Genomic DNA, 15,432 nt, shown 5'->3' on the forward strand with positions numbered 1-15,432 from the left:
TTGTGGCAGATCAAAAGACTGATATAGAAAAAAAAAGTGACTTTATAAAGTCATTTATTGTTTAACAAATCTCTCTCCAAATTGTCTGTTGAGCCCAAGTCTCCATGAATAAGAAACTGTTTGCTGTAAAGCAGCAAAGACGAGGAAATCTGAACATAATAACTTTTGTCTACTTAAAGACAATAAAAAGTCCAGTCTTTCCTTAACCATATTAAAAATATTATTGATAGAGAAATGATTTATATATGAGATCACTGGTTTTAGTCCTTGTTTTAGTCCTGCTTTAGTCCTACTTTAGTCCTAGTTTAGTCCTGGATGAATTAATCCTGGTTTTAGTTCTGGTTTTAGTTCTGGTGGTTTAGTCCTGGTTTAGTCCTGGTTTTAGTTCCTGGTTTTAGTTCTGGTTTTAGTTCTGGTTTAGTTCTGGTTTAGTCCTGGTTTAGTCCTGGTTTAGTCCTGGTTTTTCTGGTTTTAGTTCTGGTTTTAGTTCTGGTTTAGTCCTGGTTTAGACCTGGTTTAGACCTGGTTTAGTTCTGGTTTAGACCTGGTTTAGACCTGGTTTAGACCTGGTTTTAGTTCTGGTTTAGTCCTGGTTTAGTTCCTGGTTTAGACCTGGTTTAGTCCTGGAGTTCTGGTTTTAGTTCTGGTTTAGTTTGGAGTAAGTCTGGTTTAGAGGCGCACAGGAGGAAGCGCGGTTTACGCCGCGTACGCGAGAAAACACGATCCACACGCGGCTCACGGGAGCACGTCGGTGTCCGCGCAGTAACTACGGAAGGAAACGTGGTCCGCGCGTTCTCAGGTTAATGACGATGATGATGAAGGTGTGTGTGTTTGTGTTGTGTTTGTGTGTGTGTGTGTGTGTGTGTGTGTTTGTGTGCGTGTCCCCTCATGTGGCAGGTCACTATAGGACAGTAGTGCAGACATCATGAGTCTATGCAGGTTGTTTTCACCAGTGACATTTAAGTTGTAGGCGATTTTATATTTGTTATTTTCTTTTTATATTTCACGTCGGGAGAATAATTTCCAAGACACAAATGTGTTTTTACCTGTGCACTGCTGCCTCTGTTCTACTGGCTCTTCGACCTCGTCCATTGTGTGACTGACGCCGCCAACGTTAACATGACGTTTACGTCGCTCTTACTGCGCGCGTTCTGTGTGGGTTTCCGGCAATGAGTGGAATTACCGAAATAAAAAAAAATGTATAAATGTGTTTTTTTGTGTGTGTGTTGTTGTCCCAACAACACATAAAAACAGGTTTTATAATAAAGCAACTCGCATACAGAAACAGTAAAGTTAGAGATTAAAAATGAGATTAACGCGATTAAAAAACATAACGCGCTAAATATGACTGTAATTAATTAATCGCAATTAACGCGATAATTTGACACCCCTAATATATATATATAAGAGAATATTTGATGCTAAGCAATAACATCACCATGGAAACAAGCACGTGGAGGACGCTCTGCCGGAAAAGTTTCATAGAGCACCTACTACTAACATATTACAATAAATATCCCACCAGTAGTTTTAAGGTTATAAAAACTTTGTATGAGACAGTCCCTTGAGTTTATAATATACCATTAAAGTTACTTCTTCTTATATACCATGGTAGCACTGAGATTTATTTTATTGGTACAACCCTAGCACATGATCTAGTGTTTGAAGTAACTCAGCCATCCATCACTATCCCAAGAGTACCACACATAGTTTTTTTTGCAGTGCACTTCCTCTTTTTTTCCGCTTGACTGAAGTACACTACAAGTGCACGCAGGAAACCCCAGCAGAGCCCTCCCCTCCTCTTACGCCTCCTCTAACTACTACAAAAAATACACCGCCAAAAAGACCCCCTATGGCTCTCTGTTGTCTGACACAGTGGGTACAGATTCCTTTGTGCAGATAAAATGGGTTCTTATCGACTTCAACGATTATTTCATATGAGTGTGAATTTAGATGGAGAAATTGTGCCAGTTGGTTAGAGTGCGGTAGGGAGCGCAGGAGGGGGAGTGAGTGAAAGAGGGAGAGGGCTGTCACAGGGCACTTTGGGCAGGTACAATGTGTTATTTGAAGGCCTGGGGTTGTCTGGGGCAACAAAAGAGGAACCCTTCGAATTGAGATTTTGAACTTTTGAGTTTAAGGGACTGTGAAATATCAAGAGTTTTATTAAATTATTATGAAGTTAAAGATACAGTGTATAACTTAGACCAGCTTTATTGATCCACCAGCGATTTGGGTACAGTTAACACATCACAATATGATATAATAACAAACAGCAAGAATGTAAATGGTAATATTAAATTCAATATAAGTGTCACAAATAACAAGACAGTGGTGTTAAATAAGGTATAATTATACAAGTGTGTACAAGTAAACATAAAATATAAAAATAAAGTAATACAAAATATATCTATTGGGCTATATACAAGAGGTTGTATAAGGAGAAACTGTACAAAGATTAAATAGTGATTAAAATAGGGTTATCTATTACATAAGCGTGAGTTGTTGTGCAGTTGTATTTTCTTGGGGTGATATGCCTCCTGCGTGATTCCATGGAAATAAAAAGTTAAAGTTTGGGAACATTCACCACCAGAGAGACATGTTTTATGCCATACTGTGGAAGATTCTAGGATCAACATTGCATTGGAGACAAGCAGAAAGAGCTCTCCTCCAGGTCAAATAAGAGTCAGGTTTGTGGAGATGCAAGCCCACACAGAGGAAGGATACATGCTTTTCAGTGCAAAAAACACAACCAAAATAAAAAAAGAAACCTCCTTTGTCTTTGTTTTTACCATGTCTGTTTTTTTTTTATTAATTTATTTATTTTTTTGGCAAAAGTTGCAAACTGTTAGCCTGATTCACCAGCCGGTTTCACTTTGTGGAAACCGTCTGACCTCGCAGCATTAGGATTCGTTCGCTTGATAAAATTCACAAAACATTCTCTTTGTTCCAACTTTAAATCTTTGATCTCGAGAATTGTTGCCAACACAGAATGTATGGCTTCGTCTACTTCCATCTCGACCGCTTTGTTTACTGTTGTGCTGTACCACACAGCTCTTCACTGATTGGTTGGTGCGCGGTCTACAACCTCCAGGGTTCTCACAAACCATCTAGTGTACTCCGATTCCTGACCTAGTTGCTGGAGAGAAATGAAATTGAGTGGAGGCACTAGGTGGCACAAGCCTGGCTAGCATACTGTGGCTTTAAGAAATGTAATGATAGTTAGAATAAAGTGTAAATGGAACACTGATCACTACTACCTAAACAAATGCGGAGTGTCCCATAGCAAAGGTTTAAAAGTGAATCACTGGTTAAGACATTTCACTTCATAATCAACAGGTCAATTTGTGGAATGAATTGTAATTTTATGCAGTTAGAGTGAGAATGGGAAGAAAAGGCTGTATTTAAATATTCTTTTTCATTTAAATGATCCCAGTTTAATCTTAATAAAATGTGTTGACTTCTCCCTGACCTGAACATTACATCCACAATTCTTCTGTCTATTGCTTTTGGACTAAAATTTGTTCTGAATGAGACTAGTGATGGCACTTCAAATTCTTCATGGTGATTTTTTCAGTAGTGTCTGACTTCTTACTATTTTCATCTTTGCTTTGTTTCTCCTTTTTGCACCAATGTTTATTTATTATTTTATTTTGTTCTACATATGAAGAGCTCAAAAAGGCTTTTTTTTTTTTTTTTTTTTTTTTTTTTTTTACTGGAAAGACTTATGTTTCTTTTTGCTGAAAGCAATGTATATTGTTTTTTTTTTTTATCTTTTATCAAGAAAGAATGGAATCATATTTACATTTTGACTTTTGAAAACATTGCTTTACAAAAAGTAAATTGCAAGCCCCTAATAAAGTTTTTAAATGGCACTTATCTGTTTTTGCAAATGAAGAGTTATTTGGCAAAAATGTTTACCTCTTTTTGCTACTTTATTTTTCTTTTTTTCTATTATTTAGAACTTTATTATCGTTTATTTTTTTGCTTTTAGTCATTATATTGTAATGTGTGAGCTACTGCACCCGCGTAATTTCCCTTGAGTATCAATTAAGTCTGTCTGAGCTTGTGCCTTTAAGGAAACTCGCTGATCAATGCATGAACTTTGTATTGCTTAGAATAGTTCAAGTGCGTATGACGTATGATTCTTTAATTTTGACCTAATTTGGTAGAATAATTTAACTTGTAACTATAAATTATAGTTTTACACCAATGAAGAAGCAATTTGTGAAGCAAAGTTGAAAAATATGTTGAAAATTACATGAAGTAGAGAGTTCTGTATTGATGTCATCACACTAGGGAGAATTCTATCCAAAATCGTTTGTCACAATTTTCACATGAGAAACTTACTTTACTTTAAAGGTGCAATATGTTACTTTTTGGTTTGAGGGGTCTGTCACCTGCTTGTTTCTATGGAGATATCATTGCTCTGCCTGGAATGTTCCACAATATGACATTAAAGAGCTCCACTTTACATGTATTTATTACAGGTGGTTTTATCGCTCAGAAAATGCCTAGACAAACAGGGCTGTCTCGCCACAGATCTGACCTGTAACTTGGCCAGTTTGGTCTCCATAATGATAGAAAGTTTTAATGTCATACTGTGAAACATTCCAGACAAAGGAGTAACATTTCAATGAAGAAAAGCATTTGATGAACCCTCCACCAGAAAAGTTACACAATGCACTTTTAAACATTATTTCAGCATTATTTCTTGTATTTTTAATTGTCAAAAAATATATCTAAGTACATTAGAGGAGGCCCATTGTACATCATGGTTGCTAGGTAACAGTTATGGAAAAGTAAAAATTGAAACCTACAAATTAGCCAAACTGAGAAAAAATTTTAACATTTCATCTTAAATTTTAAATATAATAATCTTAACTTTGTTTTAGTCAAATGAGTAGTTGAATTTGTCATAGTCACTTTAAACGTGTTTCTAGTCAATACTGAACACTTCTGACACAGTACATGTACTTGACATCTATACTTGACCTACATTCCATACTGAGCCATCATAAAGGTATCACGATGGTCTTCTCAAGCACAGATATATGTATTTCCTTCAGCCATAAACTTATATTACATTACTCTGATAACATTTGTGCGTCTATATGCTGAGTGGTATCTGAGACATGCAGTAGTGGGAGCTGAGTGGATCGAGGATGAGAAAGTGCAGTTATCCACACAGACTAAATAGTTCAGCAGCCTCAACTGATAAGGCCTTTATCAATTCACAGGCTCCGAGATTTATACCACAGACTTTCACCACCTTTGCCCATTACACTGAATTCTCAACAGTATTAAACATCTCCCATGACACACTCCCCACTATGTTCCCATATAAGAGGGGAAATAAACCAGAAATCATTGTTATCATAACATTATAGTAATCCTTATACACTGGTGAAAGTGCTACTGTAAGTATTCTCTAGGTGCTGGCTAGTAGGTTTCTTTTGCCATAGTAATACAAAAAGCAAAAATTATAATAAAAGAGGGCTTTGTAAAAATGTTAAAGGTCCTATATAACGTGGAATCGACTCTTGAGAGCTTTAAGCCATGTTATGATGTTGTTACCTCATCAAAAATCTATCTGGAGTTGTGTTTTGTTTCATTCACACATGTTTGAGTGATCCTTTTTTGTTACTCTGACTGCATTTCCAAAGCTGAATGCTATGTTCCACCTTGTGATGTCATGAAGAGGTAGTTTTCTTGCCTGATTCATCAGCTGGTTTCACTTCATGGAAACAGTCTGACCACACAGCATTAGGACTTGTTCACTCGACAGTTACCGGGTACTTTTTTAATTCAACCAATCGCTGTTATTTGGTCGTGACATATGTAATGTGCCAAATCCTGTAGGAAGAAGGGCAATAACGTCTTTCCCCTTGATAAATTTCACTAAACATTCTCTTTGTTCCGGTTTTAAATCCTCAATCTTGGGAATCATTGCCAACACAGAATGCATGTCTTCGTCTACATCCATCTCGACCACTTTGTTTACTGTTGTGCTGTACCACAAAAAGAACCCAGACAGGCGCTTGAGTTTGACGTCATGGCTTCACAGCTCTTCACTGATTGGCCGGTGCGTGGTTTTCAACTTCCAGGGTTCTTGATACCTGACCTAGTCACTGGAGAGAAATTTAATTGAGGACCTAGGTGGCACCAGCCTGGCTAGTAGTTTTCAAGTTAACAGCTAACTTTTACCTTTAGTTCAGTAGAGCAATTCCAGGGCTGAAATGATCCAAATAATTCTAGTGAAGGTGTATGGAGTTTAAAAACACAGTGGAACAGTGTTTTCTGTTTAAGGGAAGAACACAGCCTAAATATGCGGGTTTTGTGCATTAAACATGTGTGAATAAAACAAAACACAACTCTGGGTCTGTTTTTGATCAAGATTATAACATAGATCAAAAAATAACAAAATACAGGCTCTAACCGATGTTTACTTCACTGGGAATGACTCGACTAGAGTGCCCTTCCCATTATTGTACACTTATCTTTGAGTGCATTCAAAAAGTAATGGTCAAATTTCATACATCAGATTTTTGGTATTGCAGACTCAAGACTCAAAATTCTCACTATTAAAATTCTGTAGAATGAACCCATCCCAAGGACGTTTTAAGATGGAAAGAACAAAACAAAAATAATGGCATTTCTAGCTAATTAATTTTTTTGTTTTGTTTGTATTGGCAAAACAAGCAATTGGTGGTTGTGCCTTTCTTATTGTTATACTGCACTCAGCCTCTTTTTAACCCAAGTAATTAAGTGTACTTTCTGTGTCTGACTTTGAATCTGAAGTTATATAGATCAAGTTTTCAAAGAGTGTTAGCAAGAATAACAAGGTAATGTATGAGCTGTACTTTTAAAATCTTTGCTAACATCCTCCTCCTTAAACTGGACCTACTTCATAATACAATTAAAGGTACACTGTGTAACTTTTCTCGTGGAGGGTCTGTCACCTGCTCTCTCAATGGGCATATTATGTTGCACAGTAAGATTTTAAACATGTCTATCTCCACGGAGACAAGCAGGTGGTGGATGTTACAAGTCAAATGTGTGGAGAGGCTAGAATGTGTACAGTGAGGATTGTTTTTTAAAGATATTGTTTAGAAATATAATCACCTGAAACTGACAAAAGCAAGATGGAAAAGTTTAACAGCAAAACATCCCAAGCAAAGAAATAATATTTCCATGGAGACGACCAGGTGGCGGACCCTCTACCAGAAAAGCTACATAATGCACTTTTAATGCACTATTTTGACATGTTTTTTTTGTTTTTTTTCATATTGTAAGCAGCATCAGCATCAACATAATACTTAAGGTAAAGTTTTTAGTTGTATGTTATGAAGTTGTTGTACAGTGAGTAACATTGCACTTAAAGGTTCTGTATTACGCAAAACTGACTCTTGTGAGCTTTGAGTCATGTTTGAATGTTCTTACATCATCAAAAACAGACCTGGAGTTGTGTTTTGTTTCATTCACGCATGTTTGAGTAATCCTGCATTATTAGTCTGTCTACTAGGGATGTAACAGTAACCGAAATATCATGATATCGTATCGTCAAAAGTCCCACAATAATATCGTGGGCTGTCACAATATATCGATTTACAAGTTCCATTGCTTAAATGCATGGTTTTATAGTAGCAACAGCTTATGAATCGGAAACTACAAATCCCATGAATCATTTCAGTTCAAACAACATGAAGAGACACGTTTTTTACTTAAATTCTTGGGATTATGACGGAAATAATTCACACCAAAATCTTGTCAAGGTATTTTTAAAACAAAAAAGTTTCCTATGTACAATTATATTAGCCTCTTCAAAATATCACAATAAATATCGTACCGTGAGCTGCATATCGTGATAATATTGTACCAAGAGATGTAAATATCGTTATGTCCCTACTGTCTACATCTCCAAAGCTCAAAATGCTCTGTTCCACCCTATGAGGTCGTGGCATGATTGTTTTCAAGTTAACAGGTCCTTTTACCTCTAGTTCAGTAGAAATCTGCAATTCCAGGGTTGAAATTATCCAAATGATTCTAGTGAAGGTGTATGATGTTTGAAAACCACAATGGAGCCCTTCCTTTATCACTGCATGACATCGCAAATTGGAACAGAGTCTAAAAACACAGAGTTTGATTGTTAAACATGTGTGAATGAAACAAAATATAGCTCCAGGGATGTTTGTGACAACATTTTAACCCCTTAACGCCTACTGTCACAAATATGCGACAAACCTTTCGGATCAAGATTTGCGCTGAGATAGCGGCTGTATTCACCCAGTGCTGGTTATTGCATATGTAGTACCTTCCTAGGAGCCTTTGGCAAGCACTTGTTTCTAGTTGTTGCAAATTTGCATTTATTTTTTGCTATGGTCAAATTAATAATCTCAACTTATTTTACCATCTACTTGGTAAATTGCAAAAACACACACAAAACTTTTTATTTTATTTTATAATATCTATATAAATTCAGGCGTTAAGGGAATAACATAGATCAGAAAATATTGTAATATGGGCTTGCCTATGGGCTACATTCTGTACATAAAAACAGTAGATAACAAATAATTTCTAATGAATTCATTTTTCCTATATTTTATTTTATTTGTATTGGCAAAACACCAGTCGGTGGTTGTGCTTTTCTTATGATCTTATTGTTATTTTGCACTAAACCTTTTTTAAACCCACGTAATTTATAGAGAATGTTCTTGTGTGCAATAATAAATTATGGTCTACTGTATATGGGGATAATTATGTACCATGTCTATAACAAAATGCAGAGGATATTTATAGCATTGATTGTACAATAGCCCACTCTATTTTAGCCCACTCTATTTGCTTTCATAGATCATTATAACATTGGCACAGGAGCACTCGGTTCCCCATCTCCTCTGTGACGCGCTCCCCGCCGTGCACCCATAGGTGGAGGGGCTCTTAACGACAAATCATTGTTATCATTTAGCCGTAATACTCCTCCACTAATCTGAACCAGCTGCCTCAAACAGCTCCACTGCTCCTCTACTGCGGGCCCCAACTCCCACTGAGAATCTTATTAAGTGTTTTTCCCCAGAAGATTGATGGCATTAGATGTAATATTACTTCTATAGCTGCTTGCGTGTGTATACTTTGTGTGGGTCTCTTGATATTTCTCCAACCACTTCTACTCTTCTGTTGTTTGTATTGCTAAACAATGAGGATCATGCACAGGCCTACGCTGTAACATGGAGGATATGCATATAAAGTGAAAGTAAACAGGAAGTCTCTTGGCAATACTTTACAAAACAAGCTTCTTGTACATTTTGTTGTTGTGTTTTGATACATTCGTTTTTCCTATCAGAGAAGGAAGAGATGAGGTGGTTTTGTCTTGGTTGACCGGGCTGTAGTTTCACATAGGGTCACTCACAGTCTGCCTCCGTATGCGTGGGCTTCAAAGAGTCGGTAACTTCAGCTGTATCTGCCTACAAAAGTCAAAACAAATAATCAAAAGAAAAGATGAGTTTCTAGTGTGCAGGCGGCATGCAGTAATGATGATACCCAAGTGGAAGTGTGGAAGAAGTACTTTTTGTGTCTGTATTTGAATCTGCAAGTTGTATGGATGGAGTTTTAAAAGAGGGTTAGCAAAAATAACAAGGTAATGTAACTGTGGTTTTAAATATTTGCAAAATCCTCCCTCTTAAACAAGAAATACTACATTGCTCTCAGTGGCGAGGAGAAAATTCAGTTTGTCGACTGGACAAAAGTTAGTTTGGTTGAAGATGTTTTGCAGATCATTCAAGGTGCTTCTTCAGTTCTGGTCCGAATGCTGGCGGACACTTCCTTATATCTGCAGGGAGGAGCTAACTAACTGAAACTAACACACCTACTTGTTTACAGTTTCTGTTTGTTAGTTTGGCCTATTGACCTGTACAGGGTGTGGGATCTAATTAGCATAACAATTCATGACCATAATGGAGCTTCCCCACCTCTGGACCTGACCTGGATACACCTATTGTTCTCTTGTTTGTTTTGATTTAGGTTTGAGGATGGAGTTGTAGATAGGAGATAGATGGTGTCTGAGACCTCCATTTCTGTCCTCCATTTCTGTCTTCAACCTAACTAACTTTTGTCCAGTCAACAAACAGAATTTTCTCTTCACCATGGATTCTACCTGAATGACTGAGGGATTCTTCTCATATTGCTCTCAGTGTATAATACACTGTTGTTCTGTTTTGTTTTTTAATATATTTATTGTCTGTTTTTCCCATTGTTTTTGAGACATGCACTTCACTTCACTGCATTACGGTGGACTGAAAACGTATCTTATTAGTTAAGTAGCCTACTGGATAATCAGAACTGAAAGTAGTTTTATTTTTTGCTAGTACAATTGCATTTTTGTTTACATTACATATGATGATGATTATTTTTCTAATAATACTACTTATTAAAATAAACTACTCTCATTTAATGTCACATTGAGATAAAATCAAATTGCTCTAAGGCGTCGGCCATTAATGGAACTGAGGGCAACTGGTTGGGGGCCCCTCCAGGTTTGGGGGCCCTAGGCAGTTGCCTACTTTGCCTAATGGTAGCGCCGTCTCTGATTGCTCTTAAAGGCCACGTTATAATGTTGTTACCTCATCAAAACAAACCTGGAGTTGTGTTTTGTTTCATTCACACGTTTGAGTAACTCTTTATTATTAGTCTGTCTGCATCTCCAAAGCTCAAAATGCTCAATTCCACCTTATGATGTCATGAAGTGGTAGTTTTCAAGTTAACATCTATCTTTGACCTTCCAGTAGAGATTGGTAATTCCAGGGCTGAATGTGTCAAACTCATTCTAGTGAAGGTTTATGGAGTTTAAAAACACACTGGAGCACTTCCTAGACTATCACATGACATCATAAGGTGGAGCAGAGTGTTTTCTGTTTGAGAGGAGAACTAAAACTAAATATTTAAGGTTTGTGTGTTTAAAATGTGAGAATGAAACAAAACACAACTCCAGATATGTTTGTGATGAGGAATTCATTACAACATAGATAATAAACTGGCAAAATATGGGCCCTTTAAAGCTACATTCTGTAACTGTATTTGATTTATGGCCTGGTCTGACAATCTCATTACAAATGGCAGCTTCAATGTAGTATGTATGTGGTAAGTTAGTATCTAGATTAATATAAAATACTTTTTTTAGGTGGAGACATGTGTGATTTAAGGTCTCAAAAACACCCTCTTCCACAAAGTAAAAAGTTCACTTCTTCAAACGGTGCTGACTTGCAGAACTGAAGAGTGACATTGATGGGATTTGGAGAAATACACACACAGTAATCGGTTTAAATAAGGGAATGCAAAGTATAGAGGTAAACGGCAGATGAATTAGCTTGGCGCTCTCATACATGTCAGCTTTTAATTCAGGAAATGTGTAATGTACCTTCAAAGTCTATGTGTATTGTAAAATGGCAAAAAGAAGACATAGGCGTGTGTGTGCGAGGAGCCCGTCTCTCCAGAAGGATATGATTAGGATGCATGTATCCGATAGCACTACAAACAGTATTTGAATCTTAAGCAGTGCTCATTGTGGAGAGGCGTGTTTGATGTGCGGAGGGCATAGCAGCGGGATCGGAGCAGTTGTCAAAAGCCCTGAACATCTTGACAAACAGACCGGAGTTACGGCGCAGGGAGATCAATGGAAATGTCTTATCTTCAGCCTTTGAAATGCTAACCTTTAACTGAAAAGCCACATTTTTTAGATTTCATTTGCTCCGTTTTGGATAAAAGTTTTTTCTTTTTCTTTTTCAGGTTTATACAAAGAGCAGGAACTTAAAGACTGCTGGTACATCAAATTAGCGTCAAAGGATCCGCACTCATTTTCTATGGGCAGATAGTTCACTGAGTGGCAGATCATAAAGCTGGATTCAAAAGTGCAAATGCAAATGATACTGTTTTACATAAAATCATGGTGTGTTTGAAGGCTTTATGGTAGGGCAGCATTCATCGAATAACTCTGATTAAGTGACCATTAAAATAATACTTTTTAATGATCATTATCTTCATCTGGACTATACAGACTCTAGTTCAAACACATGCCAACACACCTTTTATAATAAAAAGTGAGGCAGATAATGCATTAGTCTTATATAGCATGGCAATTTCTGGCATTATGCATTCATTCTGCTGTAGTACTTTACTATTGTAGCCACAGCTGCTCTGGGGCAGACTGACTAAAGCAAGGCTACCAATCTGGGCCATTGCCTCCTCCGACCATACACACACCGCTTTCATACTGGGCAATGTGGGTGAAGTGTCTTGCCTAAGAACACAATGACACTTTTTGTCCCTGGCGCCCCACTGTGCCACCTGTTGTTCCCAGTGATCTCCCATCCAAGTACTAACCAGGTCCTGCTTTGCTTTGCTGCTGATGAGATCAGGCTTTGACAAGGAGATTTGGCCATTATTAAAAACATCAAAATTGCAAATTACCAACTGCTTCAAATTTATATCCACAATACACATTATTTGTAAATATTTTCTATATTTCAACGCTTTATTTGGTTAAAAATAGAATTAGAAATAACTGATTAGTCAAATAATTGAAAGAATAAACGCTGACTGGCAAGTACTAAATTAATCCTACATTGCAGCCTAGATTCTTCTGCATAAAATAATAAGTGCTGTGTGTATACCTACTGAAGTACTCAAAGGTCAGTACTGTAGGTAAAACAAAGGAGCAGATATCAGCAGTGGTGGCTCAGTAGTTCGAGTCTTTGCCCATGAATGTAAAAGTCAAAGGTTTGATCTCATCTTGGACCATGCAACACATAACGGTCCCTGTGTGTTTGGTTTCATCAGTACTGTGGGAGAGTAAATAATGCACACGATTGTATCACTACTTTCTATTATTACATGCGTATTTCTCAACCCAAAACCCTTTGTCGAATAATGATTGACAAGCTTGACATATTTGATCCTGAGTGCAAGACAGATTTTCAGATTTTATCCAATCAAGGTACGATAGTGAAATTGTCCTTTACTCTGGATGCCCTTCCACTTGTAGTCAGTCATACTTATTGTAACTGGAGTGGGCGATATGATATGAATTCTTGCCCAGGGATACTACAAATTAGAAGTGTATATTGTTATAAACAATATACCTGAGGGCGTGAGCTTGTGTCTATATTAGCAGTCTAATGCTATTGAACCTGTCGCCGTGGCAGCAACAGCGTGTCAAAGTCTGTAAGGAAATGCCATGTTGTTCCTCGGGGTGCGTGACATTTGTTCACATTTGACAAGATCATCACAGGAGACTCTAAACTGAATTTCTATGTCAGGCTTTGATCTTGCGCTTTTGTGCTTTTATGTTTTTGTGCTGTTACCGCTGTTGACTCTCACAATCAGGCAAGCTTTCAGTGTCAGCTCAACCCAAACTGGACCCATTAGTGAAGAGGCTAGGAACATTTAGAAGCCAGTATTTAATTTTTGCTTTTTTAATATTCGGGGTTCTAGTTTATTTTACTCTTAGCTGAATTAATATGCAGATCATGCACAATTCGCGGGCCCATTAGCAACCAAAGCAAGTTCAGCCATATCCACACTACACTTGTATGGTAGAACCTGGAAAAAAACATTGAATTTTATATTGAATTTCAAAATGTTATATTTAAAGCCAATGCACAGATCATTATTATACTCTAACACCTAAATGAATCAATAATCAGCCTCCCAGTTTGTATAACAGTAAACTAATAAAGCTTTTAAAGGGCTCATGTTACACTATTTTCTGATCCATGTTATAGGCCAATGTTGTTAGGTTCTTTCTTCAGGCCAGGAGTTTGTTTTCATACCTGACAGTTTCGACTGCTCACCACATTCACTGCACGAAAAAAGGAACATAGAACAGAATGCGAGAAGGAAACAGCGAAGGCGCGAACACGAGCAACAAAACACAAACAAGAACAGAAACAACTCAAATCGACCATCTCTGACCACTGTAAAAGAGAGAAGCACATTATATATAACTTTATTTACAGACTCAGGGTCCAAACCGTACACAGATAGACACACACCCGCAATACATTACATTCATTACATTATGGATTGAGGCGGAGCAAACATCATTGGGACAGAGGAAAACAAACACCGTCGCTGGACTGAGGAGGCAATCAAAGTACGGAAATGTGCCCATGGGACGATAAACCAGGACGAGGGGGCTTTTTTACTCTCACACACCTGGGATACTGCCCTGTGGAAGTCGGACTGCAGATGGCGCTGTCGTCCTGCTTCCATTGGTAGGAAGACAGCGCCAAAACCTGTATAAATCAGCTGACCGGACACGTCACAGCAACATCATGTGGCTCCGAGGAAGACCATTAGTGAGTCGTCGAAACTGTCAGGTATGAAAACGAATTCTTGGTCTGAAAAAAGAACCTAATAACATAAAATATCGGAAGACCAAATGAACCTCACTGGACTGTTATAGGCTAATGTTGTTTCCTCCTCAAAAAACAGACCTGGAGTTGTGTTTTTTTTCATTCGTACATATTTAGCACACAAACCCTGCATATTTAGGCTGAGCTTTTCCTATCACTTCATGACATCACAAGATGGAACAGAGCATTTTGATCTTTGGAGATGTAGACAGCCTAATAATACAGGATTACTCAAATATGTGTGCATGAAACAAACCACAACTTTTCGCTGTGTTTTAGATGAAGTAACAGCATTCTAACATAACTAAAAGCTCACGAAAGTAAATTTTGCATAATATAGGAACTTTAATCTAAATCTTATCTAGGCCCTATAATAAATTCAGCATGTCAATAACAAGCTACTTCATCATTCTGTGGGCAGCTTATTTCTTTATGTTAAGGTACTGTGAATCCCAGTGGTTGTGAGTGCTGCTTAGACTCCCTCACCACCAGTAATAGTCTGTACAGTTTTCTGTCGTCTCTATGGCAATGCTACCCGCTTACGAGAAAGATGGCAAATTTTACCAGAACACTCAATTTAAGCTGTTTCCTCATTTCCAGTTTTCTATTAGTCTCACGTGGGCAGTGACAACCCTCCCCGCTGAAAGATGCATATGGGAGCCATTTCATCTGTGCATTCTCTTAGTGCTGTGTGGATCTAACTGGGAGAGCGTAGACAGATCTGCTGAAGCCATCGTCCCCGGGGAGAGAGACTGCAGGCTGGCTACTGACAATGATTGGTGGAGGCACTGCATTGCTCATATTCAATTAGATCATCTACGGCAGCTAATAAGAGAAGTGGTGGGAGAAGCACTCAATTTTGTACTTACATGAAAGTACAGATCCCACCGTAAAAACAAATATAAAGTATCACATGAAAATGTATGTAACTTTTCGGGTGGAGGCTTGGCTCTGTGATGCTGTATTGTTGCTTTGTCTGGAATATTGTACACTATTAAATATATCCATCTTACATTCAATTAAAGCT

This window comes from Boleophthalmus pectinirostris, unplaced genomic scaffold, assembly GCF_026225935.1.
Source record: "Boleophthalmus pectinirostris isolate CB_2022bp ecotype Guang Dong unplaced genomic scaffold, ASM2622593v1 HiC_scaffold_14, whole genome shotgun sequence".
Classification (NCBI taxonomy): domain Eukaryota; kingdom Metazoa; phylum Chordata; class Actinopteri; order Gobiiformes; family Gobiidae; genus Boleophthalmus; species Boleophthalmus pectinirostris.